This window comes from Bactrocera oleae, chromosome 5 (assembly GCF_042242935.1).
Source record: "Bactrocera oleae isolate idBacOlea1 chromosome 5, idBacOlea1, whole genome shotgun sequence".
In the NCBI taxonomy this organism is placed as follows: Eukaryota; Metazoa; Arthropoda; class Insecta; order Diptera; family Tephritidae; genus Bactrocera; species Bactrocera oleae.
In genome coordinates this window covers 48,064,403-48,086,777 of record NC_091539.1, presented here as the reverse complement: position 1 = coordinate 48,086,777, position 22,375 = coordinate 48,064,403, and the positions used below count along the sequence as shown (strand labels likewise).

Genomic DNA, 22,375 nt, shown 5'->3' with positions numbered 1-22,375 from the left:
GCATGTAAGTGCCCAGCAGAGCATTTGCTCAATCGACAGCCTCAGCTTCTTTTCATAAAAATTGATGTTTTAGATAAAACGGAAATTAAATAGAATATTGAATAATTTGTGATATGCTCACGCCAGGGCAATATATGGGTCAATATATGAAAGTAAGAAATAGCTTAGTGGGATAAAAACCTAAGAGTTCGTTGGGAACCAAGTATTGTATAAGATATACGTTAAGTGAAATATGAGTGGTTTTGGGTATTTCAAAATATTTAGCAAGCGAACTTGGACATAAAGTACAATATCGGTATCTCCAGATTTATAACGTACTTTTATATTAGGTGTAGTAAAAAGTAATCCATTATTTTTGCATGAAATTAAGTGCTTTAATTATTACTTTTCATATCTAGCTTTATCGATTTTTGTAGGGGCTTGCAGCCCTGATTATGACTACATATTTTTGAAACATCTTATGCTATGGAGAAACCAAAATGGCAAAATTTCGTACATTCAGTTAATATTGCAATAACAAACAAAACAGATTTATATTAGAGAGGCACACGAAGTTTACCTATGCATATGTACATATGTATAGCTATGTGGAGATACTCATATAAACATACATATGTACACGGCGTAGTAAATATATTATATAATAGCTTAATCGGCACGTGCATCACTAAACTCAGGAAATGCCAAGCTTATGGCTCATTGTATGGCATTTTGTTGTTTTGTCTTGTATGTATGTATATGTTGTTAAAATCTTCTTAAGGAAGGTGAATAACGAAAAACCAGGGAAAAGTTACTATGGCATTGAATAATATACCATAAGTACAAAGGTATAACCACATTTGAACCGCTTACATTAAGTGATGGAAATTATGTCTATAGATTTTTTATGCTGTACATTAAGATGACTGTGTGATACGTGTATTTATAGTAATATTTTTATGATAATTAGCTATAACATTATTATTCATATTATTATATTACATTATAATAAGAGAATACATTTAAGGCAAACATTTTCGTTACTGCATATCACCCGAAGTGAGTGTGCGAGCTATTTTTATGGATACTTCTAGTTCTTAACTTGCCTTTCCACTTGTATGGACATGAACTTCATTGTAGGGACATATTTCGACAAATGTCTTGATAAATATTGCATGCATATACCCCTATACTCATAGTTAATCATTTTATTAACATACATTAATGCATATGTTATATAATAGAATTCATTCATGATATTAGAAAAATGGCTCAATGTACTTAGTATTTATTAATACTAGTTTTCCATGTCTTATATTGCGCTTTCCTATAGGCATGATATGATGATCTTAAATTTCTTTTTATTGTATTCAGTAATGTTTACAATTTCATCGTAGAAAGTATTATATTTTGTACGCAAGAACAACGTTTACAAATTATTCGGTTTTAAATGTTATCAAAATAATCGTTCTCCAATTGCAACTTTTCGATTGCTTTTGCCATTTTATCGTCGTTATGGTTGTGGTGAGTGGTGCGGTAAAATAACAAAACTGGCAATTCTGGTGCGAAGAAAATTCACAAATTATTGGTTTGGTGTGGTTTCTGCTCTGGTGGAGTCAGCGTTCTGTACATCATACAAAATAAAGTTGGTGAAGCTCATTACTGTTAATGGAGAGCGGTATAGATCGATGGTAACCAACTTTTTATGGCCGCAATTGGAAGAAGTTGATCTTAACAATATCTGGTTCCAACAAGATAAAGCTGCGTGCACCACTACACTTGCAACTTGGAGATTCGATAATTTCAAGAAATTGTGACTTTGAATGGCTCCAGGAAGTTGTGATTTAACATCATTAAACTACTTCCTGTGAGGTAATTTGAAGTAATTGATCTTTAGCAATAAACCAGAAGCTCTTTAAGCTTTATAAGTCAATACTGACATACGACTTGATTTAGTGGAAAAAGGACTCGAAAATTAGTCGTGGAGTCAATTTGAATGATATTATATTCGTAACTTAATTGTATCGATTGTACTTCACATTAAATAAAAAACATTTGAATTTTCTTAACAATTAGTGTGTTTTTTATAAGAAAATTCATATCAGTCTTATTGGAAAACCCTATACAAGTATATCTGTTTTTGATGTAAAAATGTTGAAACTTTGTTCTGTTTCTTTTTCAACTTCAGATGGTTTCATCTGCTTGGTCTATTTCTGCATTCTTGGCAAATAGAAATTTATGTCTTTAGTATTTATGCATATGCAATTACATAAGATATGCTTTGAGAAAGACAACCTCTTCGAAATATGGTTTATTCCTTCAAGTGAGCATCGCATGTGTAAGAAAAAAACCCAACAATCTCTCGGATACTTGTGAATTTTGCAAAGCAAATGGAAGAAATTTTATTTTATTTTTAAACTTTACATTGGCAACTGGTGAAATCAAATTCATGTCTCCCGTTGTATAGGAAAGAGAATTTTAAGAGGATTTATAAAATTTCAGTGCATATACATAAATATGGTCAAAGGAAAGTACTCACGAAATCGTTATAAATATTTATATAAGTGATTTTGCATTAGTGCAAATAAAAAAAAAAAAATTAAAAATAAATAATTCCAGCAAATAGTAACATATATGAGAAATATATGTATATGCTTCCACATCGGTTCATGTGCGTCATAGTTGTAATATATGTACACGTATATACTCTAAGTAATATCATACGCTGCAATTGAACAGTTTGGTACATTAACAAAAAATGAGCATACGAGCCCTTCAGGATTTACTTATGAAATGTGTATGGAAATACACATCTAAGATGTAGCGCAGATATTCTTAGTTAGTTCGATTTAAGTTTTACAATTTATTCTTCGACGAAAACAATAATTGGCAAGTCTGACTGGTCTTAATTTGTTTTTTGCTTATTTTCTCGGTAAGTAATTTTGCTTTGAGGAATTGTGCGGATGCAATTAACGACATTCACCATAAAAACGTTAACGTATCAGCTGCGTTTCAGATTCTCATTACACACTGAACAGGGCATATTAAGTTTGCAAACGTCGGAGACCCTGTTTATATCTATAAATGATCAGCGTGACAAGATAAGTCGATTTAGTCATGTGCATCTGGTCCCTCAGTTTTTGTGATAGTGCTCGGAAATTTTTGGACACATTTTCTGAAGAAGATGGTCATTTGTCGGAACCGCCGATATCGAACCACTATAGCATAATGCTGCCATACAAACTGAACGAACAGAATCAAGTGCTTGTATGAAAAACTTTTTCATTTGAGAAGATATATTTACGAAATTTGACACGGATTATTGTCAAAAGCTGGAAACTTTTTTATTTGTCAAGGATATGCTAGCTTCGAAGCAATCAAAGTTAGGGTTTTTGTCTGTTTATTGGTATACGTTTTCTTGCAGCGTTCATACTTTTTTAAAAGGACAATGCAATTGCAGATAAGCAGGAAATAAAGAAAAATGAAGGGCATCGCCGCCTCTTGCTAATTTCCTTTTGCAATATATGCACGAATATGTGATGATTGCAATAAGCAAATTTGTCAGTCTAGCTCACACACGCATGCATGTACGTACCAATAAACATGTATGAACCAATATCCTTCCAATTTGTTCTCTGGATTGCCTGTGCATTGTATTCCGGTTGAACCGTTGCGTATACGTAACATTCTCTTCATATTTACCATATACGCAAGTGCATATGAGTTTATCATACTGGTTTTATGGAAATAAATGAGTACTTAAGGGACACAGCAATGCTTTATCACCAATTAGGACACGTTTATATGGCAGATGGTGCATTTTTTCAGTTTTTTCTTCTACTCAGATTATTTTATTCACTTAAGGAACTAACTACCATATATACATATAAACAAGCACTTGATACTCAGAAGCTCTGGATGACAGAAGCGTACGCATATAGTGTGTGAAGTAATAATACAGCGACAGTTATAAAAAATTTATGACATGTGAGTATGTGTAGTCAATTATCCAAATTTGAATTGTGCAAGTACAGCTCAGGGCGCGCAAGTGCCTTTACCCTTTCCTATCCTTCTAATTGATTCAAAAGAAGTTATGCCATGATAGATTATATATGAATGACTTCTACAGTTGGTTGTCTGCTATATGCATACGAGTTCTATATTTTTGAGCAATGGTAGTTTTTGGTTCTAAAAGTCACATTTTGAATACCTTACATACACTCAGGGTCAATTAGTGATATAATTTGAACTATTTCCCTAGCTGATATAAAGCAGTATAAATCGGGAAAAATATCATTGATAAATCTTGTTTTGTGGATTTGGTTAAATTAACTAATGTCGGTGGGCTTACGCAGCAAAACGCCTAAGGCTAGATGAAAAAAAAAACGTCAGTTATTTTGCCATATCTATATTTTTCACATGTTTCAAATTTTATTTAAGTTACAACTTTGCAGTGCAACAATAACCATAAGACTTGTTGTTTTCTCGGAAATCGAGATAAACCACTGTTAACTTTAAAAAATTCTACCAACATTCTCTCCTTCCTCTTCCCGACCTCAGATCGCCGGAAATTATTTTTTCTTTCTTTTTTGTTAATTTATCATCTTACTATGATTTTGTTTGCTTTAAAAAATTATCTACTCTGGCGTGAAATATAAATATAATTTATCAGTTCCTTCCAAAGTGTAAAGATGGAAGTCGAAGACTCATGAATAAGCAGCAAGAACGGCGGAAATCCATCAGGCCGTCAGTGGTAGAGTGGTTAAGAGGAAATCAAGGGCAACAAAATATTACTTGTTGACTGCCAAATATTGGGTGTTTGTATAGAGCTTGTCACTTTCCTTAATATTGGGTTTTATTTGGACGCTCGTGCGAAAATTTCCATCGTTCACAAATCGTTATGCATACATACATACATACTTGAGAAGAAGTAGATGTGTACATAGGTATGTATGTACTTATTATAACATACATACATATGTACACTTAGTGTCGCCAGTAAGGCATTCACATATATTTACTTCAAACCAAAACATATACAAAGTACACTGCGAAAAATCGTAAAATATTTCGTTGAAATTGAACAGTTTTAATTTGAAAAAATTGTTGCAGGTATTATTTCAGCAAAAACTTAACATAATAATTCTAGTCACTGCCAAAAGTATGGGTAAAGTAAAGTTCAAAATTGATATAATGATATTGGGTATAAGCCATTACTTCGCATAAGAGTTGTGAATAAAGTGATTGATAGCTAAAGTTCTAGAAATATTTTGGTATTCGAAAGGACTTGGCCTCCACTCAGACTTAGCCTTTACTTACAGAAGCGCTTTATGTTCAGTGTAACTCAGTGATTTTTTTTAGACTTCTTCTTTCTCTGCTAAAATTGCCGTTATACCATAACATACATAAATATACAGATTGTAATAATGTTATCGTTTTGTTGTTTACAAATTTTCACGCTAGATTTGAAATGTGTAAATTTTCAATTCGAGCGAACATAATATGACGGATATGGTGGATTCTCGTTCTTGGAGAAATTCTGATAAAATAAGAATTTTCGAAGTAATATGTGTATTTATTGATGTAGGATTTCATTTGAAATATGTAGATTAACGGCTAAAATAATTAAATGTCATTTACAAATTTACATGTACCTAAGTATATTTAGTTGACTACAGATTAACAAATAAAATATTTCGAGTACTTTATATAGAAAAAATGTGTATGTAATTCAGTAACGACTAAAATATGATTATTTTGAAAGTATGTTTAATAATCTGTGCCATTTACAAACATATAAAGTTGCATACGTATTATGCCATACTTGTATATTCACTGGTTTATGTATCTGCTCCTTGGTAGCTGGCAACTCGCCTAAAGTTTCCTTTTAACGAAAACTTAACACATTTATTCTTACCAGTATTGAAATATGTTATACATACATAGGTTTATATAAATAACATGAACGTCTCAAGAAGCTACTGAAGCTAACTATTGGCACTTTAGCTCACTTGTATGTGTTACATATGCATATACACATATATAAATTGTCATATGCCCTTCAGTAACGGAAATAAAATTTAGACACTGTTGCAATTACAGTTAAATTAAATTAAAAAAACTTAACTAACCGAACAATTTGGGTTGTTCTTATTCCCTTAACTGGATAATTTATCCATTAATGTCTTTAATAATATCGCTCATAACTTTTAATTCAAAGCCTTATTGTAGGTTATACAAATGTACACATATATACTTTTATTTCCTTTTGTAAAGGTGTGTATATAATCGTTTATGTTTATCCCTTAACGGTATACATTTTGTGACCCACCTTAATATCCGTACTATTTGCATATTTACACGTATGTAACACCTTCCAAGGTTTCTATTTGTTGCACTCCAAATATGCTTTGCATTTGAAATTGGATTCACTACCAAGTTAAGTAAACATTACCCAGAGTGCTGCGAGTTGTTGAGCTGGTGATTTACCTCGTTAGACTTCGGTTCGCTGCAAGTGGCAAAAAGGTAATTGACTTGCAGTGGCTCGGAAGGAAGTGGATTTTAATTAGTTTGTCAGTCACTCTGTGGTCTTACTCTGCCAAGTTGTTCATGTTTGAGGTTAACAAATATCCTTTACGAATTTGTCGAGTCGCGTCTATTGCTTTTGGTGTTGTTGTAGCGAATTTAAATATTCTCAAGAAGTGTTAAAGAAATGCATTTTAGTTTACAGCACATGGTCGAACCGAACATCTGTAATGGACTGAAGCCAACCGACGGTAATGTGGAGTGTTTTAACCTTCACTAAAAATATTGATAGTTTGATGCATGGAAAAGTACCAATGATTATTACCCATTTCACTATTAAATATTGTTAACTTAATCCTATGAACGCTTCGTTTTTCCAACCTGTATAAGAAATACTATATAAAAGTCGTAGTTTTAGCTAAAGCAAATTACGTAACGTAGCAAGTAACGTGTTCACTCAAGGGAAACATTTACGAACTATTACTAAGTATTTTCAGTGAAAGTTTCATAATTTATTACTAAACCGCTTGCAACAATTTGCGTTGTTACTAACTGTTCAAAAGTATAATTGTATATGCTGTCAGAGCAGTCAGTAAATTATGTCAAGCGCCTAAGGAAGGCACGTACATACACGTGTAATTTATTCCACAAGTAAGTAATTACTAGTAGCTCTTCCTATGTTGTTCTTGCTATATGAAATAGTAATGGTAGGTTGTTTTGTGCCAAGTTAATTATTATAGACGAAGCAATAAATTGCCACAAGCTTAAATTTCCGTGCATTTGCAGAAAAATATCTCGGATCACACAAATTATGCATATATTAACCTAATTATGCTAAATATGATTTTAATTCGGGGTGCGAAGTAAATGGTTACAGAATCAGGGTCAGGGTTAGGTATCTTCCGATTCAGAATATTCACATCTCAGAAGCCTTTACGTGCTCCTTGTCTTGAAGATAAACTAAAACCCTGGGTGGATACTTTTAGATTATTGTTGATGCATTGCTTAATCCGTCTTTTAAACATTTTGTACCTATTTTCTAATTAACTGAATCGGCTTAGCTTTCTTTCCTTACCATCTAATGTAATGAGATCAAATTGTGCATTGACTCATATTCGAAGAATCGTAAGCAGTCCCGCCATTCCGCTCGATTGATATGTATTAATTCACTCGTTAATAGTTTTATTTGGTCATCTTATCCAAACAACAAACAACTTATTATTTGGCATGCAAACAGTTGATATACTTGTACAACAAAAGCTACTATTCTCCTTGTCAATAAAACGTAAACAACAAGTAGAGCCGAGTGAGGATCAGTACAATCAGTGCACAATGTGAACATTTTTTGAATGAGTAAAATAACTAAAGAGAGCTGTTGAGCAACAAATATAATACACACTAATTATCACTCATTTCTACACAAGCACGAGTTCAACTTTGCTTGTGTTAATTCACTTGCTCACTTCAGAATGAAAAATTTCTTTGTGCCTTCTTCTACATGAAACAACATGATTTAGGAAACGACAAAGGCTGCCGTTATTTGTGTCAATTGAAGGTAAACAACTATTGGATCGCAGTGAAAAATCAGCACATTTGATACAGTATGGGGAAACTATTTTTAAATTTTAAAAAGTATTGGAGAGTGGAGTTTAGTGAAAAATAAAATAGTAAAACGCGAAATAATAAACATAGTGAGAATGTGGCTGAGTATAAGGAAGACTTTATGCATAGCAAATTAATTAAGTAATCTGAGTAAATGAAAATGTATAAAAATAGAGTTGTGAGAAATCTAAAAGTTAATTTGAAGGAAGTTAAAGAGAACGGGTTTTAAAAACTGATAAATAATTCGAATGTGATGTGTAAATAAAATCTTAATTTGGAAAAGAAAAATTAGAGAAGATGTATTAAAGTGTGTAAGTAAAATAACAACTAAGAACATCATGCATACTTGTGATCAAGAGCAGAGTATAAACGCAAAAAAGCAATTTTGTGTAAGCCTTATAGGTATACATTCATACTTGTATTTAGATTTGCGTATTTTTATTTCCATGGATGTTCAAACAACTCCAGCCGCAGTAAGAATTATGGAATAAAATAAATGGACTCAAGTGGATACAGTTCTCAAAATTGTTGATAGGTGTCATGAAAAATTACATTTAAATATCTTCTTTACTTTGCAAAGATGTATTGTGTAAATTCAAGTTTATTAAACGCTTTACCCGCCAATCAGATTTTTTTCGTTTTGCTGCGCGTTTTGAAATTATTCACCCTAGACCCTTACTGTGATGCTTTCAGTATGCAATGGATTAACTTGAATTGCTGCTTTTCATAAACCGTTTCACCTTCAATGCTTACAATCGAACACCATTCATAGAACTTTGGCGAGCTAATCAGTGATGAGCTATCTTAGTGATTTGACGCTAGACCGAGCCTCGGTTGCAGAATTTAATCAGTTTCTGTGCGCTCATCTGATAGTTTGTGACTTTTGTTGAGAGTTCTAGTTCTAGTTTATACTGGCAGTTGTGCTAATCAAGTTGATCAGAATATATGTTTGTATGTAGGTGTGAGCTAGTTGACGCTAAAAGTGTTTCCCTTATTAAAAAAAAAAAATATATATATATATATATGTATTCATTTATTTAATGTCTTTTAAATAATGTTGAGTGGTTTAAACGATTACTAATAATTTTTATTAATTATGTACATAATTTGTATTATATTATTTGCCATATGTTTATGAATTCAGAAATCAAAACAAAATCAAAATCGTTTCTGAAGTTTCATGAGTTATAAGTTAGCGAAATATGATATTTTTTACTGAATTAATTTTGGTAGTCAGTGATTCGATACTTCATAAAAACGCTAAGTTTAGAATTTTTTCGCAGTAACTAATTTAATTAAAAAACTGGTTTCTCAATGCAATATCTGTCATGTGTTTACAAAAATATTTCCAGCTAGTGGGGCAAAAACAGTGAGTTGGATTCATGCGGACAACGAAGGCGTCCAGAAAAAATATTTTTATTTATGCGGCGTGAAATTGGCACTGTTAAACGGAAAAGCAACTTTTTACACCAAAAGTAATGGCTTTAATTTACGTGCGTACAAGTGCAGTTATACAAATGGCAGGCTTACGCTAACCTGATATATTATATATGCTTTTTTCTAATTATTGCAGATTTATGCACCACCCTTAAAGAAAATATTTGAGTTTCAAGTGTGGTGTTCAAGTTCAGGTAATTTTAACCTTCAGACACACTGAGGGGTAAGACACCGAATGCAATGTTAATTTTTGACAAACGTTTTCTTTATGTCATTCAAAAGTAACATTACTATTCTATAACCGTAACGTTTGAAAAAGTTCAAAAGACCATGTAATTAAATTTTTTTTTTGATATATATAAGGTGCTTATAACATAAAGAAAAAGCTCGAGCTGAGTTTTTCAAAAGCAAATTTTGATTTGAGTTGCAATTTTCTCTACTGTGCCGTTCATGGATCTTAAAATTGGTGTGTCCTCCGAAGGTTAATGTTCAAGAAATCAAGAATCAATGTTATTAGCCCTAATTAATAAATAGGAAGCTTTTAATTTTGCAATAGTACAGTTAATCGCATATTGCTCGAGGTGCAATGCCATCTGTTAATAAAGGAAAATACAACTAGTGGGAGCAAGTGCAGTTCCTAACTTTTTGATAAAAATGCTGACTATTAACTGTGAAAAATTTGAGGCTTTCAAAGATTTCCTGCTGGGTTTTTATAATACAAATACACGTAGGCTTATGGGTAATGCTGTGCTTCTGCATCTGTTTTATGCAAGCAAACCACCTACAAATACAGTCACATTGTAAAGCAATTATGTATATGGTGCATATGTATTAGTGCAACTTACATACGAACAAAACGAAAATTTTGCTTTCGACTACTTTAAAACATTGTCACATGTAAGAACATTCATGAACATACGCATACACATGTGTGTGCGTTCACAAGTATGCGAGTACAGATAGCCTCCTTTATTTGTGAACTTAACCGAACTGAGTCATGAAAATGAGTTGAAATCAGAAAGTAATGAAAACATTTGATGTGCATTGTCACGCTGGGTACACAAATACGTGGGCATATATACGTACATATGTATGTATGTATTTGAATGTGCTTTGTAAAAAAATTGTGTGGTTGTACATGTATTGTTGTTAATTCCATTTATCGCTTCACCCGCTTGTAGATTTTCCAACGCGTACTTTATGCAGTTACTACTGTTTCTCCCACATTATCCTTGTCACTATGAAAACTTTTTATACTTTGTGTATAGCTTATGTACTCAAGCCTATGTTGTCGTTATATGGTGCTCTTCTCTTATGATAGAATTAGTGAGAAACGAAATTTGAAATGTTATGCCCATATTGACATCGTAGAAATCAATTGATGTCTTTTGTTGTCGTTGCTCTATTTGTACTATATTTGGTTTTGCACACATCTAGCTTTTCAGTTACAATTTTTCATAATGTAGAAGATCAAAAATAAAATCGAACTATATTAAAAAGTCTACCTATTTATAAATAATTGTGTTCGACGGTGCGTTGTAAGAGAGCAATCAGCTGACTCAGTTCTGCGCGAAAATTCCAATTTTTGCGAATATCCCATGTTATGGACGGCAGGATCGGATGGAGAAGCGGAATGGGCTGGTAGAACCGGTGGTGAGTATTCATTTACATTGCGCTCTCAAAAGATAGAGCGTATCAGCTGATACAGTGTACGGTTTTGCGTCGGTAACTAACTGATGCATTGGCCTCATATACGGAACATTAAAGCATACCTTATTGATCTTTTTATAACAATTAAATATAGGACAGTTGTTCTGCTACAATATTAAATTTTTAAGTTATATTAATATTGATTTTTATATATTAAATACAAACTCGTATATCTAAAAAATTTTTAATAATTTATTTTAAATTAAAAAGTTGCGATTTTCATTAGGAAATTAGTTTTTAGTTGAATTAAGTTAGCAGAAGTGATTTAGCGAGTAATTATGCACCTACCTGAGCTAAATTTTCATTCATTATTTAATCTACGCAGTAGTTATTAAGCGTCTCCGATTATATGCGTGGAAGTATTTTTTAATCGGATGACATGCAAGTGTCAAATCTAAGCTCTAACAGCAAAAGAAATAACCAATTTTATTAATATGGTATTAAGGTGATTAAGGGATTAAAAAAACGTTGATTTCTGGGAATTAAAAAATAAACATACTGTATCGATTGTTTTGAAATTTTCAGGGTATATCTAAACATGTTTCAAGAATACATATTATTTGAAACAAAAAAAAAAAAAAAAAAAAAAAAATATTTAGTGAATTATATGATATCTCCAACGGCCCAAAAACCAGGCTTTCCACTGCTGTAGTGATTCCGGCCTTCTCCGTGGATGAATCCAAAAATTAAAAAATTCTCCTTTAACTAGAAGATATTTCAGTAAAAATCAAACCGTTAACAAAATTTCAACATATAAAAAAAAAGTATAATTTTACGCCAAATTTGGTCGTTTTTGGGCCGCCAAAATTCGACTTTTGATCAAATCGATCGATCACGTTTTATACATAACATTGCTTTCTTACTTTATACTAATTTAGTGATTTTCATATCATCATGGAGCTTAACGCTGTTTGCTTCTAAATTTCTTATATAAATATTTTTTAGTGACGAGGCAAAAAAAAGTACGAAGCGTGCAAAATGAATTGATGTGAGAATTGTTTCTAGGTATTTTACTCCAACTGGCAATAATTCAAAAATTAGGGATTAAAAACTAGATTTTAATTTTTTAATCCTGATGTTGAGTTTTATCTTTTAATCGGGTATGTGAGATTAAAAATAAGATTTTAATTTTTTAATCTCTATCTTGAAATTTTTAATCCGGTTTTTGGGATAAATTTTTCTTTTTATTTGTTTTTTATCTGGTATGCGGGATTCAAAATTTTTATTTTATTTTTTAATCCAGTATTTGTGATTAAAAAACAAAAAAAAAGTTTGACTAATCAAATTCAATTGCAACCCTGGTGCTGAGTATAAAGTAACCATTGATTAGTTTTTGAAAGTGAGTAAGATAGTACAAAACCGATTATAAATTTCACACATTTTTTCAAGATTTAAAAGCAGCAAAATGTTACTGCTTTTGACTCTAATTCTCTGGTTAGTTTATTATGGTACGAAAGTCTGAAATAATCTAATTAATTAAAGTATACCTTTTAAGCGATTTGCGTAATATTTTTTTTTTATTAACTTATTATCAGAGAAATTTTTAAAAGTTGCACGAAGGGATCAAGGGTTATAAAATTTTCTCAATTAAAATTTGTGTACATTCGCCTTTTGGCAAGCTTAATGGCTTTTGCACACACTACCTTATTCAACGTTGCGGTTATGAAGCTTTGTACCAAACAATTTAAAAGCTGTTCATTCACTTAAAAGCTCTTTAAAACTTATTGTTAAGGTGGTAATTACCACTTAAGTACTCTTAAGAGTTTGTAAAGGATTTATTGTTTTATGATTGTTATTTAAACTCCCAGAAAGTTGAATGTGGTCAATTGCAAAATGATGTGGTGTGGATTATGGTTTTAGACTCAAAATCTCGCAAAGTATGAAAAGTCACTATTAAGTATGTATGGACTAAATTAATTGCGCTAGAGTGATTGAATATCAGTGAATACAGTCAGTTGAAAGCAAGCCAGTGAATATGTGCTGGTGAATGTTTGAAACGGATTGTTTGTTTGTAATTTGATATAAATGCCCAATATCAAATTATCAAATTCTTTGATTCGGTTTCGTAATTTTGTTTTACACAAATGCTTTCAACTTTTTTCATTTTGGAAATATCGAAAAATTGATATACTCCAACTCAAATAGTAAAGTGCGGTTTGCCTACAAATTGTTTATTTATTTATATATCTCAAGTGCACTTTCCTTCTAAAGTGATTGTTATTTGTGTAATTGCGATGTAAATTTATTTTTACGTATATATGAACATTTATTTCGTGTATTGCCAGCTTCTGGCAATATATATATATATATCTGTGTTGTTATTAGCAATTTTCACTCCTATTGTCTATTCAATATTCTACGATTGTTTTAATTCTATGGACGATTTGTTTCACTTTTTCTCTTTTCATCTTTCAGAAATTGATGTTTAATTTTCCTGCTTAACTAACCATTTGCAGTAAAAAAAGGTAAGTTATAAAATATAAGATATTCTCTTTATGAAATAAAATTATATTTTTGCTTTGAAAATTCCTTTACTTACTAAAGGTAGCACAGTTATTATATAATATATATCACATGAAAGGCTGAAACTTGGCAAAGGTCAAAAAAAATATTACTTTGACTTGAAACCCTATTTTTATTCTATTTCCTAAGTTCTGCTGTTGTTAATAGCAACAATTAATCTTCTTGTTGATATTTTATTATATATTATTATCCACCGCCTGATTATTGATTATGGTGAGTCAGGTTATGTGCGTCTCATGTATTCAAAATCGTTGCTATATTTTCATTTATTTTGGAAGCATGTGTTCCTAACCTAAAAAATAGTCAGCTCACATTTAAAAATTCAAAATCTTATATTTAATTCCTATTGTAAGCTATTATATCCTAGTTTTGTTAGATAGACAACGTGCTCAACTATCCAACAAATGAATAATAAAGCTAACAAGCGTAAATTTGGTTCTGAGCTCTTTCAGCTCCTTTTTAATTTGTCAATGTTCGACATACTACAAGTATGTTCGAACTAACTGTGTTTTGTCACCTACATTTTTCTACTATTGAATTTCCTCCGTATTTCAATAGCTTTTATGTTGCTATGCATCTGTATACAAGTATATGTTAGTTACGTGTGCGTGCCAATAAAAAGCAACTAGGCGTGAGGAAATTTTGAAAGGAAAGTCAATGGCAAAAAAATCAGCAACAAGTTTTGTTGCAACATGACACCTACGAGAATTTGTATCATTGTCGTATTCAAATACCGATACTAAAATACCAGCGGACACATAGTGTGCAGAACCAGTGAGAGAGCAAACTTTTCTAGTTACAAAAAAAATAGCTTCAACAATTTCAATATGTACAGATGCGTGCGTGACTGAAATTTTACTTAGATTTGAAAATGAGGTATGCACTGCGATCTAGGGTCTATTGTGCCCTGAAAATATTCACCACTTATATTCATATTACCATATGATTTCCATTGAAGTGAGCCAAAAGAAAAAGTCTCTATTTTGTACTTGTGAGAGTAGAAAGTTCATGGAAATACTTATTCACACAAAGTTTTAGCAAAGATCTCTAACTTTTCTGAAAATAAAATATAGCCTACTTGTAAGTTAGCCGGATATAGTGTTTTTTTTTCAACGGTGAGAGAATTTTTCAATACCGTCAAGTAGTTTCGAAGCCAATTCTATTCAAACAAACAAACATTCATATCTTTCCTCTTTATAATATTAATATAAACAACTTATGAGCTTTAGTATACCATACACAATAAAATTATTAATTCTTCAAAACTGAGTTTTTCAACGCTGTCACAGTATTAATTGTACATTTTATGAGTTCACAACTGTTACCTTTCAAGCATAATTTCCTAGAAATCTACGACACTACTTTTAAAGCTTGAGGAAGTTTTGACTCCATTCGACCTGTTTTTGGCACAACGACACACTAATATTTGAAAAAGATTTTTTTTTGAATTTTAATATGTAATATATCTCCAAGACTGTCGGTATCTGGTGAATTGAAAAATTATGGTACTCTGTGTACACTTTTTTATTGCGATATATTTTTTGGTACTACATTTCTACACTGAAAATTTAAAGAATCATATTGAATTTAAAATTGTGATATTTGAGCTTTAGGCGTGAGTCCCATTACATACATTTTCATACTAATGTCAAAATAACATAACGTATAAAATTTGGGAAAATCTGTCTATTAGTTCCTGAGATCTTCACTTACAGGTGGCCGGCATCCTTTGCATAATTTTGATGCTTGCTCGTACTGTATTGGATGTTTAGTTAGTTAGTTATCGTTAGTTAGTAGTTTTCAACAAAACCGTTATATGTCGAAAATATTTGTCCTGTGCAAATTTGATCAACATAACTTGAAAGGCTTGGAAGATATATACATATATACATTAAATTTATCAGGGAGCGGATGGACGGACAGGCAGTCACCTGGTTTTCAACTCGTCTGATCCATGTGATTATTTATATATGTATGTACCTATATAATTCGATATATATCTCGATTTGTTTTAGGTGATATCAACAACCGTTAGGTGAACAAATCTACTCTGTAGCAACAAGTTAAGAGAGTTTAATAAATCTTATCTTACTTTATGATATGTAATGTTATAATCGAATGAATTTCTGTGTATTGTATATGGCACTTCTTCCCGACTCCTGTCACTGCATTTAAGAAGTGTTCTTTTCTCTAATTGTTTTATATTGGTAAATTCTAAACTACTATTTACATATGTAACTAACTGCATTGCTGTTAATTATTTTAAATGAAAAGTTTTCTCTGTCTTTTAATTAATTAATAAATACATATAAAAATGTATGGGCTTTAATTCAAGGACAATGAATGTATTCTTGCATTTGACATTTGCCAGTTTGCCACTTGCACGACTATAAACAAATAACAAATAACTCTTGCCACTGCACAAAGCAATATTTTCAAGTTTTGTAAGCTGACATGAATGTGTTTCATAATTAAATTCAAGCTGTCAGAGCACGGAGAAAAAATTATTTGGAAAACCAACGATTACTTCTTTGTGCGTTTTTCATGCAGTTATAGCATACTCTGTATTAGTCTCTCATTTGTGTAAAATTTCTTATTACTAGGTGAAAATGAATAACTATTATATGGAGGACAAAACTGTACAACAAAATAATTATATTTATCTATATGGTAGATAAAGTCGTATATAAATAGATGTTAGCTTAACTATTAATTCATATTTCTATTATTTTAACAAAACAAAACAGAACTTATCTTTCTAATGTCTCCACTTACTGCGCTTTACGGAAAGCTGCTTTGCAATTGACAAATAAATATGTAAATTCTTGCACACTGCTTTCCTTAGAATTTTTGGTTTGCTTGTTTGTTTCTGGTTTATCATTGGCTTTTGTTTTATTCTCCTTGTATGGACATTTTGCTTGTCAACAGAAAACGGAAGTTAAGCGACGGAAGTAACATGCTGCGATTGTGCACTTGGGAAAAGCGAAAGCTTCGAGAACAACTTTATTATTTCATATATAACATCGTAGCTCTACTTGCCAAGAACAGGTATTTTAGGGCGAGAGAGTATATCGCTAATGTTAAAACTACACTGCAACTTAATTTTTTAATTTCTAGCAATGCAAAATGTGGGAGCTCATAGACAATTGCGATGTCTAGCTAAAGGTGTTTGCTTTTTTGCTGGCAGCGCTGCTACACAACTCTCGCACTTAATTATAAGAGAAATAAGATTTTTATTTTGTTTATTATAGAGAGTACGTATTTTGAAATTTAATTAAATGCTTCTTTGTAACGTTAGAAAGAGTATATACGCATAGTTTGACGCTACTGAATACAGATTTCATAATATTATATTTTACCTTGAATGACTTTAGAATTAATTATTGAGCTTCTTTTTATTCTCACAAAAGGAAATTGCCCACTAACCCCAAATACGTAGGTTGCCTTTTATATTTCGGGATTGAGCAACCCTAGTATAGCAATCTGGCAACTCACAGCTTTGTCGTAAAGACATTTTTGATGTTATACTTACTCAAAACGTTTTGACATACGAGTGCTATTTGTTTACAGTAACTTAAATATTCACTTCGGTCAAAAATGGAATAAAATCGTGATAATTTTTGCGCAATTCTTTTTTTTAACATTCGACGTGAATTTCCTCAGCAATAGTGCATCGATGAACTTAATTTAATTTTTTGCAATGAATCTGCCTCAAAGACCAGTGTTTATTGTTGTTATGGTGAATTCAAATCAAGATGGTAAATTACTGCAAGAGACGGATTTCGTGAGGGTGGTCCAAAATCAGTTGTTGTTCCGGAGGCTATTGATGCTGTGCGCAAACTTATATTGCAAGATCGTTATGTGTCCTGTCGTGAGATAGAATAGGTATTAATGGGAGCAGTATACCAATATGTTTGTCTATAAAAAAATGTTTCACGTTAGACCCCACACAATTTGTCAATCGCTCAAAAAAGCCTCGTGTCGATTGGTCGAGACAAATGTAATATCTCAATCAGAGCGCAAATGTGCTTTGACAAATAGTTCTAACCTATGCAAAAGTGTATAGATGTTTATATAGAATATTTTGAAAATCAATAAAGCGATTTTCGATAATTAATATTGGTATTTGTTCTCTAACCCCGAGATATAAAATCAAACCTTTATAGCTAAGACAGTAGGTCTTTTAAAAAATATTTTAGTAAAGCTTTTAGGACTGAATTTATTTCAATATACTCGTCAGTACATTATAGTCATTATTTTCCAAGTTATAGTCTATATTTCATTTTCCTCTCTATAAAGCAGTTCCTAGTGATTTTTTCTTTAAAAGCATTCCATTAAAAGTTATACTCAGTTAAATTTATAAATCAAATTGAGTATTATTTTCTGTAGACTGTAAATTTTGTGTTATAGTATTATTTTTCAAAGCTTTTGATTTATTTGCTTTGGTGATAAAAATGTAATATAAAAGATCAAAAAAACCCAGGCTAAATATATGGGAAAAGTAAAATGATTTTGGAACGGTTTATATTGACAATCAACAGTTACTTTACGTTTGCTAATTTCTTTTATGGCAAAAACTCAAACTTCAGAATGCGCCTGCAAAAAAAAAAAACAAAGAGCTCAGGAAATAATCGACGATTTCCTACATATATGTTTGACAATTATATTTTTATTTACGATTTATCTTCAATTTCCTTCTTACTTGCTTCTTGAGTATTCATTCCTTCCTTAATTAACTCGATTCTGGAGCATATTGACTAAGGTTTTAAACAAATAATTCAGAAAGCCACAGTTTTGCTTTATATCCAGTTCAAAAGTTTAGCTTTTAGCATTTGCGTTTTACACAGCGTCAAGTTAAGCCTTTAGGCAAAATATTGGGTGAAAAGATTCAGCGTTCAAAATAAATAAAGGAAGCGACATTGCAAAGGTCAATAAGTGTGTGCATCCATTTGTAAAAAGTTATTTTAAAAAGTGTTTCATTTAAAGCGTAAATTAGCTCAGTAATGGAAAGAGAAGCAGAAAAACTATAGAAAAATACCTCATCCAACAAATTGGCAAAAAATGAAAAAACTGCTGCGTGTTTTTTTGGCTTTCACTTTTTTTGTACTTCTGAATTGGTAAATCTAAAGAGTATAATAGTTGTTTTCCCCTAACGGTTGTTTGTATCCCCTAAAAGTAGTCGAGTTAGATATAGGGTTATATATACATATATAAATGATCAGCATGACGAGACGAGTTGAAATCTGTCTGTCCTTTCGTCGGTCCGCCTCTCTGTCCGTGAAAGCTGTACCTTGTGTCAAAATATAGATATGGTAATGGAACTTTGTACTCGTGTTCCTTGGCAAAATGAAAGAACGAATGCTTCAGAGACATAAAATTTTACACCCGAGATGGTAGAAGAAGGCTTTATAGGAGCAAGTCTCAAATTTGAACGATGGGCGTATCTCCGCTCACATTTAGGTGAAAATCCATATCTCGAGACCTAGTCCACCGATTTCAAACAAAACAGGCAAAAACCACGCTAACTTCCCATATAACTCAATTTTAAATTCCATCTGATTCTTTTACTTTCCAATATACAAATCAATTACTAATCAATTTATCCAGATGAAATGTTATTTCATCTTACGTCATTTGTCATAATCGAATCATAACTTTTAAAGAACCCAGATGCCAAATATGTGGACTCCACTGCGTATGACTGAGTTTTTGCCAAAAATATCGGTCAATCTGTGATATATATAATTTATGTCCGAGGAAAATGTTCCAATGATAATATTATATTCTTGTATCTAAAATGGATTGAATCGGTTCAATACTTGCCTTATCCCCCATATACCTCATATATATCTCCCTTCCGCTTTTTTGCTCTTCATTCAATGCTTTATAAAAAGTGTTACAGTGATCGGATTTAGTTAAAATATGCGCCGTTTTGTTCGATGATCTGTTTCCATCTAGACGGCAACTTCATAATACCTTCCTCGTAGAAGCCCCCTCCTTATTTGCGAAGAATTCGGACAGCCACTTTTCACAAGCCTCTTTTGAGTTCAACTTCACACCACCAAGGGCATTCGCCATGGATAGGAACAGGTGGTAATCACTTGGCGCTACGTCCGGGCTATATGGTGGATGCGATAAAACCTCTCATCCGAGCTCCCGTAGCTTCTGACGAGTCATCAACGAAATGTGTGGTCTGGCGTTGTCCTGGTGGAACACTACACCCTTCCTGTTGGCCAATTCTGGACGCTTCTGGTCGATCGCCTGCTTCAAGCGGTCCAGTTGTTCGCAGTAGATGGTAGAATTAAGCGTCTGGCCATATGGGAGCAGCTCATAGTGGATGATTCCCTTCCAATCCCACCAAACACACAACAAAACCTTCCTGGCCGTCATTCCCGGCTTGGCTATTGTTTGGGAAGATTCACCGGCCTTCCACCACGACCGTTTTCGCTTGATATTGTCGTATGTGATCCATTTTTCGTCGCCAGTCACCATCCGCTTCAAGAATGGGACGAGTTCGTTCCGTTTCAGCAGCATATCGCAGGCGTTGATTCGGTCCAGAAGGTTTTTTTTGCGTCAAATTATGCGGCACCCAAACATCAAACTTTTTTTTGTATCCAGGCTTCTGCAGATGGTTCAAAATGGTTTGGTGACTAACTCCCATCTCCTGGGCGATGTCACGAGATGCCATATGCCGGTCTAACTCGATGTATTCCATGATTTGATCGGTATTTGTCGTCACAGGTCTTCCGCCGGCTGGCTTATCCATGGTGTCGTTTTCACCGGCTCTGAATCGTCGAAACCATTCCTCCGCGATTCGAAGTGATAGAGGACCATCCCCCAAAACACCATTAATCTCACGGAACGTTTCTCTAGCGGATTTGCCTTTAACGAAGGAAAACTTTAAAATAGCACGAATTTCGGCGTTAGTGAACTCCATGTTTACACGTCTATAACTGTTGAACGCAATATCCAAACTAATCATGCATAGCGTTGTTTTGTAGGCTATGTCAAGACCTTTTAAAATTATGTATAGTGTTGCCAGATACGAGCTCTGTAGCGCTTTGTACATAGCCGCGAGACAAAAGACAAAAAGCGGAAGGGAGATACCTTCCAACCTTATATAAAGATTTTCGAACTTAAAGTTGACTTTATACCACATATATCGGCCAAGGTGGGAGTTATTTTAATGATCAATTTCAGAGAACCTGTTTTACTAATAATAGTATATCTCTGTGCCTAAAAAAGTAAAATCGGGCGAAAACTTGCCTTAGCCCCAATATAACTGATATTAACGATTTTAAATCGTCCGGCTGACTTTACCTCTATACTTGTATATATTTTTATATTATATATATTTCTAAAATTGCTTGAAAATAAGCTCAGGTATACAGAAATGTGAAAAATTAACTAATTTATTATATATATTTATATTAATTAACTTTCATTTCTCTGCTCCCAATGATTTGTGTAACTAAGAGAGTCTATGATATTCAAAATAAATTAATAGTTAAATTAATAATGAGCATGAACCCTTTCGCAACATTTTTCAATATACCAATATCTGAAGGTATTTAGCCGGCCTTGATCCTTGCCAGTTGCCAGAGTATAAAATGTTCGGTTAAACACGAACCTAGAACTTCCTTACTTGTTATACACAATTTCATCGTTGGAAAATGCTTAAAATGTGAGAATGCTAGAGCTCCACACAATAGTAACTGCGGCCTTGGTGATTTATGTAACGAAAGTTTCCAGACTCTGTGAGTGTTTACTTACCGGAGTGCAAATATTTTAGTTTGCTTAAGAAAGCGAACAGGAGATGCAAAACCACAAATATATTTACGTGCGCTTATGCGTTAGCCAGCAGCATGTTTTTGTAGAACCCAACAAAATTTCACAGTAGTAAGGAGTAAACGACTAAAGCGATTTATAAAACTGACAGGCAACAAATGGTTGCAGACCGAAGGAATCGGAGCAAAAATGAAGAGGGAAAGAGAAGTGAGATAAAACTTGTCAAATACTAATTTATGTGTGTAAGTAAATGTCAACAGGTCCGAATAGTTGGAAAAGGAAGTCAGAATTGCGATGTGTTGTTGATATGCATGAAATACTAGTTGAAAAAAAACTTGTTGCTTCGCCTCTTTGTCCGGAAATGTTGTACTGTAATATTGAGTTCAATTTTGCTTGTAATTATTTCAAACTAACTTTCCTATATAATTTAAATCCACTAGAGATCTATATGGCATGTGATGGCAAAGATTTAAATGATATTTGAAAAGTAATGCTATATTGAATGTATAAAAGTTTAAAGACATGTGCTGATATTAAAAAATGTCAATAAAACCACTTTTGCTTTTGGTAATCCGTATGAAAAAATCTCATAATGGCCTAATTATTTAGATATATATATTGACGGTGGCTTAAAAAATAATGAACATTTGCAAATTCTACTAAAATCCAGCAGTTTCATGTAATATATGTGTGCGACAAAAGTTTGCTTAAATCTTTTCGTTATCACTTCCTTTTTCATTTGTTTAAGAACTTCGACAAAAAAATTCTACCTTAATAACTATAATGCTAATGTCTTTTACACACACCTTCG

The 22,375-nt window shown here is 32.5% G+C and overlaps 1 protein-coding gene across 1 annotated transcript in view; it reads left to right on the top strand.

Moving 5' to 3' along the window:
- Window positions 1-22,375, top strand: part of kairos — a 278,053-nt gene that overhangs the window by 14,081 nt on the left and 241,597 nt on the right. Inside the window, exon 2 of the mRNA XM_070109754.1 lies at window positions 13,669-13,718. The gene's annotated coding sequence lies outside the window, so the exon portion shown is untranslated. The remainder of the gene's footprint in view (window positions 1-13,668; window positions 13,719-22,375) is intronic.